The following is a 13,206-nucleotide window of genomic DNA, read 5'->3' as shown; positions in this document are numbered from 1 at the left end:
CTATAGACACCAGAAAAGCTGGAAAGAGATAGAGATGGTAACAGAAGTTATTTGACGATAGTGGGCTTATGGTGTGCTCTTGTTTTATTCATATATTTTACTATATTTTCCCAAATAAGTTTATAATGAGGACACATAGATTTTAAAATAATAAAAAATATTACTTAAAAAAATGTACAGCATGACTGTAAATATTCTAGAGGACAACTAAAAATTTTGAGAGTTTGGAACCCTTTACCCAAATAAAAGCACACAAAGACATTTTCTATGTGGAGCAATAACTTCCATTTCAACATATGCAAAGAAGAGAATTACTCAAACGAAGGATGAATTAGTAGAAATGTAGTTTCTAAGGTGATGTGCACTCGAGATACAACAGAGAAAGGAGAAAAGTCCTTTTTGTTGTGGTAACTGTCAAGTTAAAATGAAAAAAAAAAAAGTATGGATGATGGATGCATGTATTGTAATTTAAATAATGCAGTTTCAGTTGTCCAGCAAGGATGAAGAGTGAGGTAATGTCCTTCCCAATGCTTTTTTCGACCATTAAAGCAATGGAGTGTCTGAGTAGCTAATAGTTTAGTTAATCCATTAACTACTTATAGTTGTACCCTGATGAGTATTGGAGTAAAGAACACGTCCCCAAAGAGCCCAGCCGTGGCTGCAGGGAGTAGATGTAGTGGTAGGTACCAGACGCCAGGGGGCGGTATCAGGGCTCTGACAATAAAAGCTGAATGCAAACATTCTCAAATGTTCCAAATTTAGCAAAACTTAGGAGAGATTTTAAAGTATTAGCATTTAATTTAAAAACGAATTGTGAATTTTTACTACATAATATAGACACATGGCAAAATTTTAAAAAATCTTTCCCCAGCTGCTCTTCCCAGCACAAGTCCTCCCAGGAGGTAACCATTATTCCCTATTCTTTCAGAGGAACTCTATATGCTTATCTATACATGTACAGATAAGGATTTGTATATAAACATAGGAAATTTTAGTTATTTAAACACTTGTCCACCTCCAGCTTTTCTAAAATAATTTATGGGCCGTTGTTGAAATATTTTATTTTTTCCACAGCTTCTCAGTTTGCTATCCTACCTCCCTACTCCCATCCCAATTAGGGCCATCAAACAGAATTCAGTCACCTAGTAGTTCCACAGTTGATAATAATATCCACAGTTCACTGTTGACTATGTGCCAGGCACTATATTAGGCCTTTTACATACACGGTATTATTTACTCCTCACAACTCTGTGAGGTAGGCAACCCCACTTTGCCCTCAAGAACTATGAAGTCAGAAAACTAGAGCAGTTATCAGTGTGACTTCTAAATTTCCTTTGCCCCATTCCCAAAGGACTAAGTCCATTTTCATCCCACCTGGGGAGTGAGTTCTGTAATAGCTGTTCTTGGGTGGCTGCCCATGTTCTCTGTTCTTTGCTAGAGCAATGAGATGACCAAGGTTGTAACACTGAAGTCTTTGGCCTCTTCCAAAGCTGTTTAGGATTAAAAGTAAATCCCAAAGGGAAGAAGGAGGGTTAGAGCTGGTGGTCCATCCTGAATCTTCAGATTTATGACCTTCAAATGGAAGTTGTCCTTCTATCTTCTGCTGGTGCTTTGCTCTCCTTAAAACCCCTTCATTCATTCAATATACCTTTAAATGTTTCACTCATACAGTGTTTCAAACACCATGTTTGCCTAGGAGGTAAAGGAGGTGATGGGATAGCGCCTCCTTTTTTCCAAGGGAGAGATAGATGCCATCTCATGAAATACGTAAAGTTAAAATGTCCCCTTTATCAATATGTAGATGGGAAAATGTCAGGACTTTTCATTTTCCATTCAATTGGGATCATCTTTATTTATTTATTTATTTTAAAGATTTTGTTTATTTGGGAGAGAGCATGAATAGGGAGAGGGCAGAGGGAGAGGGAGAAGTAGACTCCCCACTGAGGAGGAAGCCCCATGAGGTACTCGATCCTGGACCCTGAGATCATGACCTGAGTCATGACATGAACCTAAGGCAGATGTTTAACCAACTGAGCCACCCAGGTACCCCAACTGGGATTGTCTTCAAAATGAAACTGGCTAAAAAGAAAGAAATAAAGAAAAAGAAAGAAAGAAAGAAAGAGGCTTTTCATAGATCTTTTTAGACTAAAAATGTTACCTTTATCCTTTAAACCTTTGAAGATGTTTTATGTTTTAACACCATGTAGAACATTGTTTACAAACTGGTGGCATGGAAATGAAGCCAACCTCTGTATTTCCTTTGGCAGGGCCAGTGCTTTTAGAAACTAAGTTCCTTTATGTGGAGCCTTCCTGTTTGCCAGTCTGTCCCACATCCATTTGTCCTATACTCTTCTTATTTGCATAATTACCTCATCTTGAAGGCATTTGAGTTTTCCATTCCTGCTGAAAAGAAAGTATATATGGAATTATTAAAAACATTTGAGATGTTTTTTTGGTTTGAATTCTCCCCCAAAGCCCCCAAATTGTAGGTTTTACTTTCATTTACATTTTTCCATTGCCAGTAACTCCAGCTGTCTTGTGTTGCCACTGCCCTAGATCAAAATGACGGGATGGTGGCGGTGAGTTTTTCATCTACAACCCTCTTCCCTGGTGCACAGACTTTCCTCACTTTATCTTTTCTGGTAGAACCTCATTCCTTCTGTCCACTGCAGTGGCCACACTCAACACACCAGGCCTACCAAATCACCTCACACAATTACACCCCGCTTTTAAGAGCCTTGGTTTATTCATATGTACAATTCCAGTTGAAAGTAGGTGATTTTTCAGATTTCTTTTTCAATTGGCTTGGCATTGACTTAGGTTGGCATACACGGGGTCTTAAAATAGCCTTTTCCCAGGGTGCTCACTCTGCTTTCCCCTTGTGGTCATCAAGCACTCTCTTGGGTTGGTTTGGAGAGTGCCCCTGGCTCCTGTTCATGCCTCCAATGTTAGCTCCTTCCTCCTTCCTGCAGATACAGCAGAGTGTTTTGCTAGACTGTTCATGGCTTCCTTCTACCACAGGTGAAAACACTTGTCTCAGAGCTCACAGATCTGCCAGCTTGTACAGAGTCTCCTGAATACCGCAGAGAAGTCCTCCAGCCAAGGCTTCTGTGGGTTCTGGACACACCCAGTTTCCCCCACTATCCTCTGGTGTGGTAATTGCATCCCATTTTCCTTCTAGCTCTGAATTTTTTTCTCTTCTCTCCAGTTTTTCTTTTAATGCTTTCTAAAAGGATAATGGGCCTGTCTTCTGCTGTCATGCGCCCTCTTCCTTCTTTTGTTTGGAGTCGGCTGGTACTTGACTTTAGTCTATTTTAAGATTCTTACCAGTACACAGCCCTCAGTTGATTTAGAAAAATAATAACATATTTCTAAATAACAAAATTGGCATCGCCTACCAGCCTCTGAACTTCAAGAATATAGGAACATATTCTTGTAAAAATATGTATAGGAACATACATATTTTTCAACTTAACATGCATATAATAAGGACCCCAAAGGGTAAAAAAAGGGCATCCATAAAAAAAAAATAAGGCTCTCTCTAACTTCCACTTCTCCACATCAACCTTTTTAAATAACTTACCCAGCTTGAAGAATTTTGGGGAAAATATGGTACTTTCCGAAACCAGCTTCCAATGATACCAATACACATGCACCAGAACAGCTGAAATGGAAAATAGGAGATATTGGGGAGGATGGGGAGCACCTGGAGCTCTCATTGCTGTTGTGGGAGTATAAACCGGCACAACTGTTTGGAAAAAAGTATTTGGCCGGTATCTTTTAAAGCTGCACATACCTCTATCAAGCATTTCTTCTCCCGGTGGAAACATGTGAGCATTCCTTAAAGATGTTTATAGGACTGATCACAGCAGCCTATTTATAAACCAAACTGAAAAGTACTCAAAACGTGCATCAGCAATAGAATAGATCAATGAATTGTGACACAGTTACACAAGGGAGTGCTGTACCCAGTGCATATAATTCACTTCTAACTACATGCAACAGTGAGAATCAAAGCTCACAAGCAGTGTTGCGTTAGAGAAGCCAGACACAAAAGGGCAATCCTGTCCACTTACCTGTGTATGATGTACAAAAACAGCTAAAACTAAGCTATCCTCTTAGAAGTCACAGGATTGATTACTGAAGGGGGAGGGGAGAGTGACAAGAAGGGAATGGGGTACTTCGGAGATGCTGGTAATAGTCTTTTTTTTTTTAATCTTAGTGCTATGCATATAAGTGTGTTCAGCTTATGAATATTCTCTAAGCTGTACACTTAAAACATATGTACTGTTTTTTGTATGTATCTTATCCTCGAATAAAAAAATAAAAATAAAAATGACATAAAGCAGCTTCTTGGACTTATGTGGATCCCACAAAAAGTCCAATGAACTAAATAAACTAAAAAATCTAAAATAAGCCAGTCGAGATTTTGAGTACAGTCATTTTACCCATGGTGGGGAGTGATTCAGGCAGATGGAATTAACTCTAATAATTTTCTTATTATAAAAGTAATCCATTTTTGAAAAATAAATTCAGTACTTAATATATACAAATGATACCCAACATTCAAAAGGTCCTTAATTGTTAATGAGATTAACTATACCAGCATGATCTAGAATAAACAGTAAAAGAAAAAATTAAAACGCTATTTCAGGGTGTCAGTTTCATTTTATTTTTAAGTGACTGTTAGATCAGCATTGCATAATGTGTAGAAGATCCATTTTTTAAAAGTTAATTTCACTTTAATTAATGAGTTAATTAAAATAGGTAAGATGTTCATTTAGTCCAAATTTCAAAAATTAAAGAAGGGCATCCTGCCCTTCATGGCACCCAGTTCCAATCCACTAATGTTCCAGTCTTGTGTGACCATTGAAATATATTTTAGGCACATACAACAAATATATATAAACATTTTTGCCCATTTAACCAACCAGTAGTGCACCATAGACACTGTCTTTATCTTGCTTGCTTTTTTCCCCTTTAACATGTCTTCTCAATCATTTCACATTAGTAGACAAGAAGCTTCCTCTTTTTTCTAATGGCTTAATATTTTATTGTATTTATTTATTTATTTATTATGAATGTAGCAGGATTTATTTATCTTTATCTTTATTTATTTATTTATTACTTATGACTGTAGCAGGATTTATTTATTTATCCCTATTGATGGGTAGTAACATTATTTCAAGGCTTTGCCACTTCAAATAAAACCAAAATGAACAGCTTTCTACCTATGTTATTTCATACATTTGCATAAATATCTATCTAGTAAATCTAGAGGACTAGTTAACTTTGTAGCATCAATATTCATTTGCTTTCTCCATGTAATCATTTTAGTTTTGAGGTTAAAACAATCAAAAATGAGTTCTAGAGTTCTAAATTGTGAGGGTATTCAGATAGAAGAGATTGACTGAACCATGAGCTCATTAATTTCTTCAACAAATAACTACCAAGTCCTACTTTATTCTCCCAGATGCAAAAAGGGGACATTTCCTGCTGCCCTGGTGTTTACATTCTGGTAAATGTGGGTAGGGAGAGGAGAAAGACAGCACATGAAATGGCTAAGGTATATATACATGTCAGGAAAGGTTAAATAATACCCTGGAGGAAAATAAAGCAGGAATGGGGAGTAAGTCATTCCAGGAAGGGCGTCGTAACTTCCAAAAGGGTCAACAGGGCCACTGTAAAAACTTGGTATTTACCCTGTGTGAGCTGGGGGCCATGGGATGATTTTTCCTACCATTATGGTTTTTTTCTCTTTTTGAAAAATACGGTTTTTGTTTTGAAATAGCTTTAGGTTCATGGAAAAGTTGCAGAGATAGCATAGATAGTTCATTGTTTTATCCTCATCGTAGAGGTCCTAACAGGAGCACATAGCTCTTGAAAAGTTTGCTACAAGGATTTCTAAAAGCAGGCTGCTTCACTCAGTTTCAGTTTCCCCTGAAGATACTACCTCTCATTGCTGTGGTGCTTTTCTCAAAACTGAGAAACCGCTGTTGGTAGACTCTTACTAACTCAACTGCAGACTTTACATAAAGTTTTCACCAGTTTTTCCATTCATGTCCTTTCTTTTTTTTTTTTTTTTTTTATAATTTTTTTATTTTTTATAAACATATATTTTTATCCCCAGGGGTACAGGTCTGTGAATCACCAGGTTTACACACTTCACAGCACTCACCAAATCACATACCCTCCCCAATGTCCATAATCCCACCCCCTTCTCCCCAACCCCCTCCCCCCGGCAACCCCCAGTTTGTTTTGTGAGATTAAGAGTCACTTATGGTTTGTCTCCCTCCCAATCCCATCTTGTTTCATTGATTCTTCTCATACCCACTTAAGCCCCCATGTTGCATCACCACTTCCTCATATCAGGGAGATCATATGATAGTTGTCTTTCTCTGCTTGACTTATTTCGCTAAGCATGATACGCTCTAGTTCCATCCATGTTGTTGCAAATGGCAAGATTTCATTTCTTTTGATGGCTGCATAGTATTCCATTGTGTATATATACCACATCTTCTTGATCCATTCATCTGTTGATGGACATCTAGGTTCTTTCCATAGTTTGGCTATTGTGGACATTGCTGCTATAAACATTCGGGTGCATGTGCTCCTTTGGATCACTACATTTGTATCTTTAGGGTAAATACCCAATAGTGCAATTGCTGGGTCATAGGGCAGTTCTATTTTCAACATTTTGAGGAACCTCCATGCTGTTTTCCAGAGTGGCTGCACCAGCTTGCATTCCCACCAACAGTGTAGGAGGGTTCCCCTTTCTCCGCATCCTCGCCAGCATCTGTCATTTCCTGACTTGTTGATTTTAGCCATTCTGACTGGTGTGAGGTGATATCGCATTGTGGTTTTGATTTGTATTTCCCTGATGCCGAGTGATATGGAGCACTTTTTCATGTGTCTGTTCGCCATCTGCATGTCTTCTTTGCAGAAATGTCTGTTCATGTCCTCTGCCCATTTCTTGATTGGATTATTTGTTCTTTGGGTGTTGAGTTTGCTAAGTTCTTTATAGATTCTGGACACTAGTCCTTTATCTGATATGTCGTTTGCAAATATCTTCTCCCATTCTGTCAGTTGTCTTTTGATTTTGTTAACTGTTTCCTTTGCTGTGCAAAAGCTTTTGATCTTGATGAAATCCCAGTAGTTCATTTTTTCCCTTGCTTCCCTTGCCTTTTGCGTTGTTCCTAGGAAGATGTTGCTGCGGCAGAGGTCGAAGAGGTTGCTGCCCGTGTTCTCCTCAAGGATTTTGATGGATTCCTTTCGTACATTGAGGTCCTTCATCCATTTTGAGTCTATTTTTGTGTGTGGTGTAAGGAAATGGTCCAATTTCATTTTTCTGCATGTGGCTGTCCAATTTTCCCAGCACCATTTATTGAAAAGGCTGTCTTTTTTCCATTGGACATTCTTTCCTGCTTTGTCGAAGATTAGTTGACCATAGAGTTGAGGGTCTATTTCTGGGCTCTCTATTCTGTTCCATTGATCTATGTGTCTGTTTTTGTGCCAGTACCATGCTGTCTTGATGATGACAGCTTTGTAATAGAGCCTGAAGTCCGGAATTGTGATGCCACCAACGTTGGCTTTCTTTTTCAATATCCCTTTGGCTATTCGAGGTCTTTTCTGGTTCCATATAAATTTTAGCATTATTTGTTCCATTTCTTTGAAAAAGATGGATGGTACTTTGATAGGAATTGCATTAAATGTGTAGATTGCTTTAGGTAGCATAGACATTTTCACAATATTTATTCTTCCAATCTAGGAGCATGGCACATTTTTCCATTTCTTTGTGTCTTCCTCAATTTCTTTCATGAGTACTTTATAGTTTTCTGAGTATAGATTCTGTGTCTCTTTGGTTAGGTTTATTCCTAGGTATCTTATGGTTTTGGATGCAATTGTAAATGGGATTGACTCCTTAATATCTCTTTCTTCTGTCTTGCTGTTGGTGTAGAGAAATGCAACTGATTTCTGTGCATTGATTTTATATCCTGACACTTTACTGAATTCCTGTATAAGTTCTAGCAGTTTTGGAGTGGAGTCTTTTGGGTTTTCCACATATAGTATCATATCATCTGCGAAGAGTGATAATTTGACTTCTTCTTTGCCAATTTGGATGCCTTTAATTTCCTTTTGTTGTCTGATTGCTGAGGCTAGGACCTCTAGTACGATGTTGAATAGCAGTGGTGATAATGGACATCCCTGCCGTGTTCCTGACCTTAGCGGAAAAGCTTTCAGTTTTTCTCCATTGAGAATGATATTTGCGGTGGGTTTTTCATAGATGGCTTTGATGATATTGAGGTATGCGCCCTCTATCCCTACACTTTGAAGAGTTTTGATCAGGAAGGGATGCTGTACTTTGTCAAATGCTTTTTCAGCATCTATTGAGAGTATCATATGGTTCTTGTTCTTTCTTTTATTGATGTGTTGTATCACATTGACTGATTTGCGGATGTTGAACCAACCTTGCAGCCCTGGAATAAATCCCACTTGGTCGTGGTGAATAATCTTTTTAATGTACTGTTGAATCCTATTGGCTAGTATTTTGTTGAGTATTTTCGCATCTGTGTTCATCAAGGATATTGGTCTATAGCTCTCTTTTTTGGTGGGATCCTTGTCTGGTTTTGGGATCAAGGTGATGCTGGCCTCATAAAATGAGTTTGGAAGTTTTCCTTCCATTTCTATTTTTTGGAACAGTTTCAGGAGAATAGGAATTAGTTCTTCTTTAAATGTTTGGTAGAATTCCCCCGGGAAGCCGTCTGGCCCTGGGCTTTTGTTTGTTTGGAGATTTTTAATGACTGTTTCAATCTCCTTACTGGTTATGGGTCTGTTCAGGCTTTCTATTTCTTCCTGGCTCAGTTGTGGTAGTTTATATGTTTCTAGGAATGCATCCATTTCTTCCAGATTGTCAAATTTATTGCCGTAGAGTTGCTCATAGTATGTTCTTATAATAGTTTGTATTTCTTTGGTGTTAGTTGTGATCTCTCCTCTTTCATTCATGATTTTATTTATTTGGGTCCTTTCTCTTTTCTTTTTGATAAGTCGGGCCAGGGGTTTATCAATTTTATTAATTCTTTCAAAGAACCAGCTCCTAGTTTCGTTGATTTGTTCTATTGTTTTTTTGGTTTCTATTTCATTGATTTCTGCTCTGATCTTTATGATTTCTCTTCTCCTGCTGGGCTTAGGGTTTCTTTCTTGTTCTTTCTCCAGCTCCTTTAGGTGTAGGGTTAGGTTGTGTACCTGAGACCTTTCTTGTTTCTTGAGAAAGGCTTGTACTGCTATATATTTTCCTCTCAGGACTGCCTTTGTTGTGTCCCACAGATTTTGAACCGTTGTATTTTCATTATCATTTGTTTCCATGATTTTTTTCAATTCTTCTTTAATTTCCCGGTTGACCCATTCATTCTTTAGAAGGATACTGTTTAGTCTCCATGTATTTGGGTTCTTTCCAAACTTCCTTTTGTGGTTGAGTTCTAGCTTTAGAGCATTGTGGTCTGAAAATATGCAGGGAATGATCCCAATCTTTTGATACCGGTTGAGTCCTGATTTAGGACCGAGGATGTGATCTATTCTGGAGAATGTTCCATGTGCACTAGAGAAGAATGTGTATTCTGTTGCTTTGGGATGAAATGTTCTGAATATATCTGTGATGTCCATCTGGTCCAGTGTGTCGTTTAAGGCCTTTATTTCCTTGCTGATCTTTTGCTTGGATGACCTGTCCATTTCAGTGAGGGGAGTGTTAAAGTCCTCTAGTATTATTGTATTATTGTTGATGTGTTTCTTTGATTTTGTTATTAATTGGTTTATATAGTTGGCTGCTCCCACATTGGGGGCATAGATATTTAAAATTGTTAAATCTTCTTGTTGGACAGACCCTTTGAGTATGATATAGTGTCCTTCCTCATCTCTTATTATAGTCTTTGGCTTAAAATCTAATTGATCTGATATAAGGATTGCCACTCCTGCTTTCTTCTGATGTCCATTAGCATGGTAAATTCTTTTCCACCCCCTCACTTTAAATCTGGAGGTGTCTTCGAGCTTAAAATGTGTTTCTTGGAGGCAACATATAGATGGGCTTTGTTTTTTTATCCATTCTGATACCCTGTGTCTTTTGACAGGGGCATTTAGCCCATTAACATTCAGGGTAACTATTGAGAGATATGAATTTAGTGCCATTGTATTGCCTGTAAGGTGACTGTTACTGTATATGGTCTCTGTTCCTTTCTGATCTACCACTTGTAGGCTCTCTCTTTGCTTAGAGGACCCCTTTCAATATTTCCTGTAGAGCTGGTTTGGTATTTGCAAATTCTTTCAGTTGTTGTTTGTCCTGGAAGCTTTTAATCTCTCCTTCTATTTTCAATGATAGCCTAGCTGGATATAGTATTCTTGGCTGCATGTTTTTCTCGTTTAGTGCTCTGAAAATATCATGCCAGCTCTTTCTGGCCTGCCAGGTCTCTGTGGATAAGTCAGCTGCCAATCTAATATTTTTACCATTGTATGTTACAGACTTCTTTTCCCGGGCTGCTTTTAGGATTTTCTCTTTGTCATTGAGACTTGTAAATTTTACTATTAGGTGACGGGGTGTGGGCCTATTCTTATTGATTTTGAGGGGCGTTCTCTGAACCTCCTGAATTTTGATGCTCGTTCCCTTTGCCATATTGGGGAAATTCTCCCCAATAATTCTCTCCAGTATACCTTCTGCTCCCCTCTCACTTTCTTCTTCTTCTGGAATCCCAATTATTCTAATGTTGTTTCGTCTTATGGTGTCACTTATCTCTCGAATTCTCCCCTCGTGGTCCAGTAGCTGTTTGTCCCTCTTTTGCTCAGCTTCTTTATTCTCTGTCATTTGGTCTTCTATATCACTAATTCTTTCTTCTGCCTCATTTATCCTAGCAGTGAGAGCCTCCATTTTTGATTGCACCTCATTAATAGCTTTTTTGATTTCACCTTGGTTAGATTTTAGTTCTTTTATTTCTCCAGAAAGGGCTTTTATATCTCTTGAGAGGGTTTCTCTAATATCTTCCATGCCTTTTTCGAGCCCAGCTAGAACCTTGAGAATTGCCATTCTGAACTCTAGATCTGACATATTACCGATGTCTGTATTGATTAGGTCCCTAGCCTTCGGTACTGCCTCTTGTTCTTTTTTTTGTGTTGAATTTTTATGTCTTGTCATTTTGTCCAGATAAGAGTAAATGAAGGGGCAAGTAAAATACTAAAAGGGTGGCAACAACCCCAGGAAAATATGCTTTAACCAAATTAGAAGAGATCCAAAATCGTGAGTGGGGAGAAAGGGGATAAAAAGAGGTTCAAAAAGGAAGAAAGAAAAAAAAACGAAAAGAAAAGAAAAGAATTTTTTAAAAAAGAAAACACCTAAGAAAAATGTAAAAAAGAAAAAATATATATATTAGATAAACTAGTAAAAAATCGTTAAAAAAGAAAAAGGTAACAGTTAAAAAAAAAAAATTTTACCCGAAGGCGAGAAAAAAAAAAAATGAAAAAGAAAAAATCAAATTAACTGCAAGACTAAAAAAAATCCCAGGAAAAAAGCCATGAGTTCCGTGTTTGGCTTTCTCCTCCTCTGGAATTCTGCTGCTCTCCTTGGTATTGAAACCGCACTCCTTGGTAGGTGAACTTGGTCTCGGCTGGATTTCTTGTTGATCTTCTGGGGGAGGGGCCTGGTGTAGTGATTCTCAAGTGTCTTTGTCCCAGGCGGAATTACACCGCCCTTACCCGGGGCCGGGGTGAGTAATCCGCTCGGGTTTGCTTTCAGGAGCTTTTGTTCCCTGAGCGCTTTCCGTAGAGTTCCAGAGGACGGGAATACAAATGGCGGCCTCCTGGTCTCCGGCCCGGAGGAGCCGAGAGCCCAGGGCCCCACTCCTCAGTGCGCCCTCAGAGAACAGCGCCCAGTTACTCCCGTCTGCCTGACCTCCGGCCGCGCTCCGAGCTCACCGAGCCTGCGACCGGTTCAAGGTAACACCGAGCTGCGAGCTTACTGTCGGCTCTGTCTCTGTAGCCGGCTTTCCCGTTCCAATACCCGCAAGCTCTGCGACACTCAGACACCCCCGATCCTTCTGTGACCCTGCGGGACCTGAGGCCACGCTGACCCCGCGTGGGCTTCGCCCCGGTTTAGCCTCTGGAGCGATGTCCCTCAGCGGAGCAGACTTTTACAAGTCCTGATTTTGTGCGCCGTTGCTCCGCCGCTTGCCGGGAGCCGGCCCCTCCCCCCGGGGTCTATCTTCCCGTCGCTTTGGATTCACTTCTCCGCCGGTCCTACCTTTCAGAAAGTGGTTGTTTTTCTGTTTCCAGAATTGCTGTTCTTCTTCTCTTCGATCTGCCGATGGATTTTCAGGTGTTTGCAATCTTTAGATAAGTTATCTAGCTGATCTCCGGCTAGCTGAAGCAGTCTCAGCTTGCTACTTCTCCGCCATCTTGACTCCTCCCCCATTCATGTCCTTTCTTTATCTCAAAATCTGATCCAGGACACTACATGGCATTTAGTTCTTAATGTCTCCTTCAGGTCTCTTGGCCATAACTTTCTCAGTATTTCCTGGTTTTTCATGACCTTGACAGTTTGGGGGAGTACTGATCAGTACTGTCCCTCAGTCTAGATTTGTCTGGTGTTTTCTTTATGACTAGAGTGGGGCAGTGGCTCTGGGGAAAGAATACTAAAGAAATGAGGTGCCTTTCTCCTTCCGTCATGTCAGAGCCACCTGAGCAGGTGATACTGACCTGGTCATTTGGGTTGGGTAGGTCTGCCATGTTGCGCCACTATTACTTACTATTTTCACTATTTTCCCCCTTTCTATTCGTTATTCTTTGGAAGCCAGTCACTATATACAGCACACACTCAACTCACATACATTTTAGAAGGCCTTTCCTGCTTCCTGGTTGACACTAGATTGTCAACAGGACAAGGGCAAAGGCAAATATCAGGCTGAGTTGATGGAAGCTGGAACCCGTGCAGCCACAGAGGAGGCAATGAGAAGTGTCTGGCATCCATTTCTAAACTCCAGAGCCAGGGAACCCTGAGCCAGCTCTGTAGGGATGTGAGGATACGTATGGATGTAGCGATATTCCACCTGAAATCGTGTCCTTCTTGCCCCTCCAGGCTGGGCTCGGGCTTTATGTCGTTCCCTTTGCATGTTAACCTGGAGAAGATTCTGGCTGTAGATGGGACATGGGGAAGTTCCGATTACTCACTGA

Source organism: Mustela lutreola, chromosome 5, assembly GCF_030435805.1.
Source record: "Mustela lutreola isolate mMusLut2 chromosome 5, mMusLut2.pri, whole genome shotgun sequence".
NCBI classification, from domain to species: Eukaryota; Metazoa; Chordata; class Mammalia; order Carnivora; family Mustelidae; genus Mustela; species Mustela lutreola.
The sequence above is the reverse complement of the archived record's forward strand: the minus strand, read 5'-3'. Positions refer to the sequence as shown.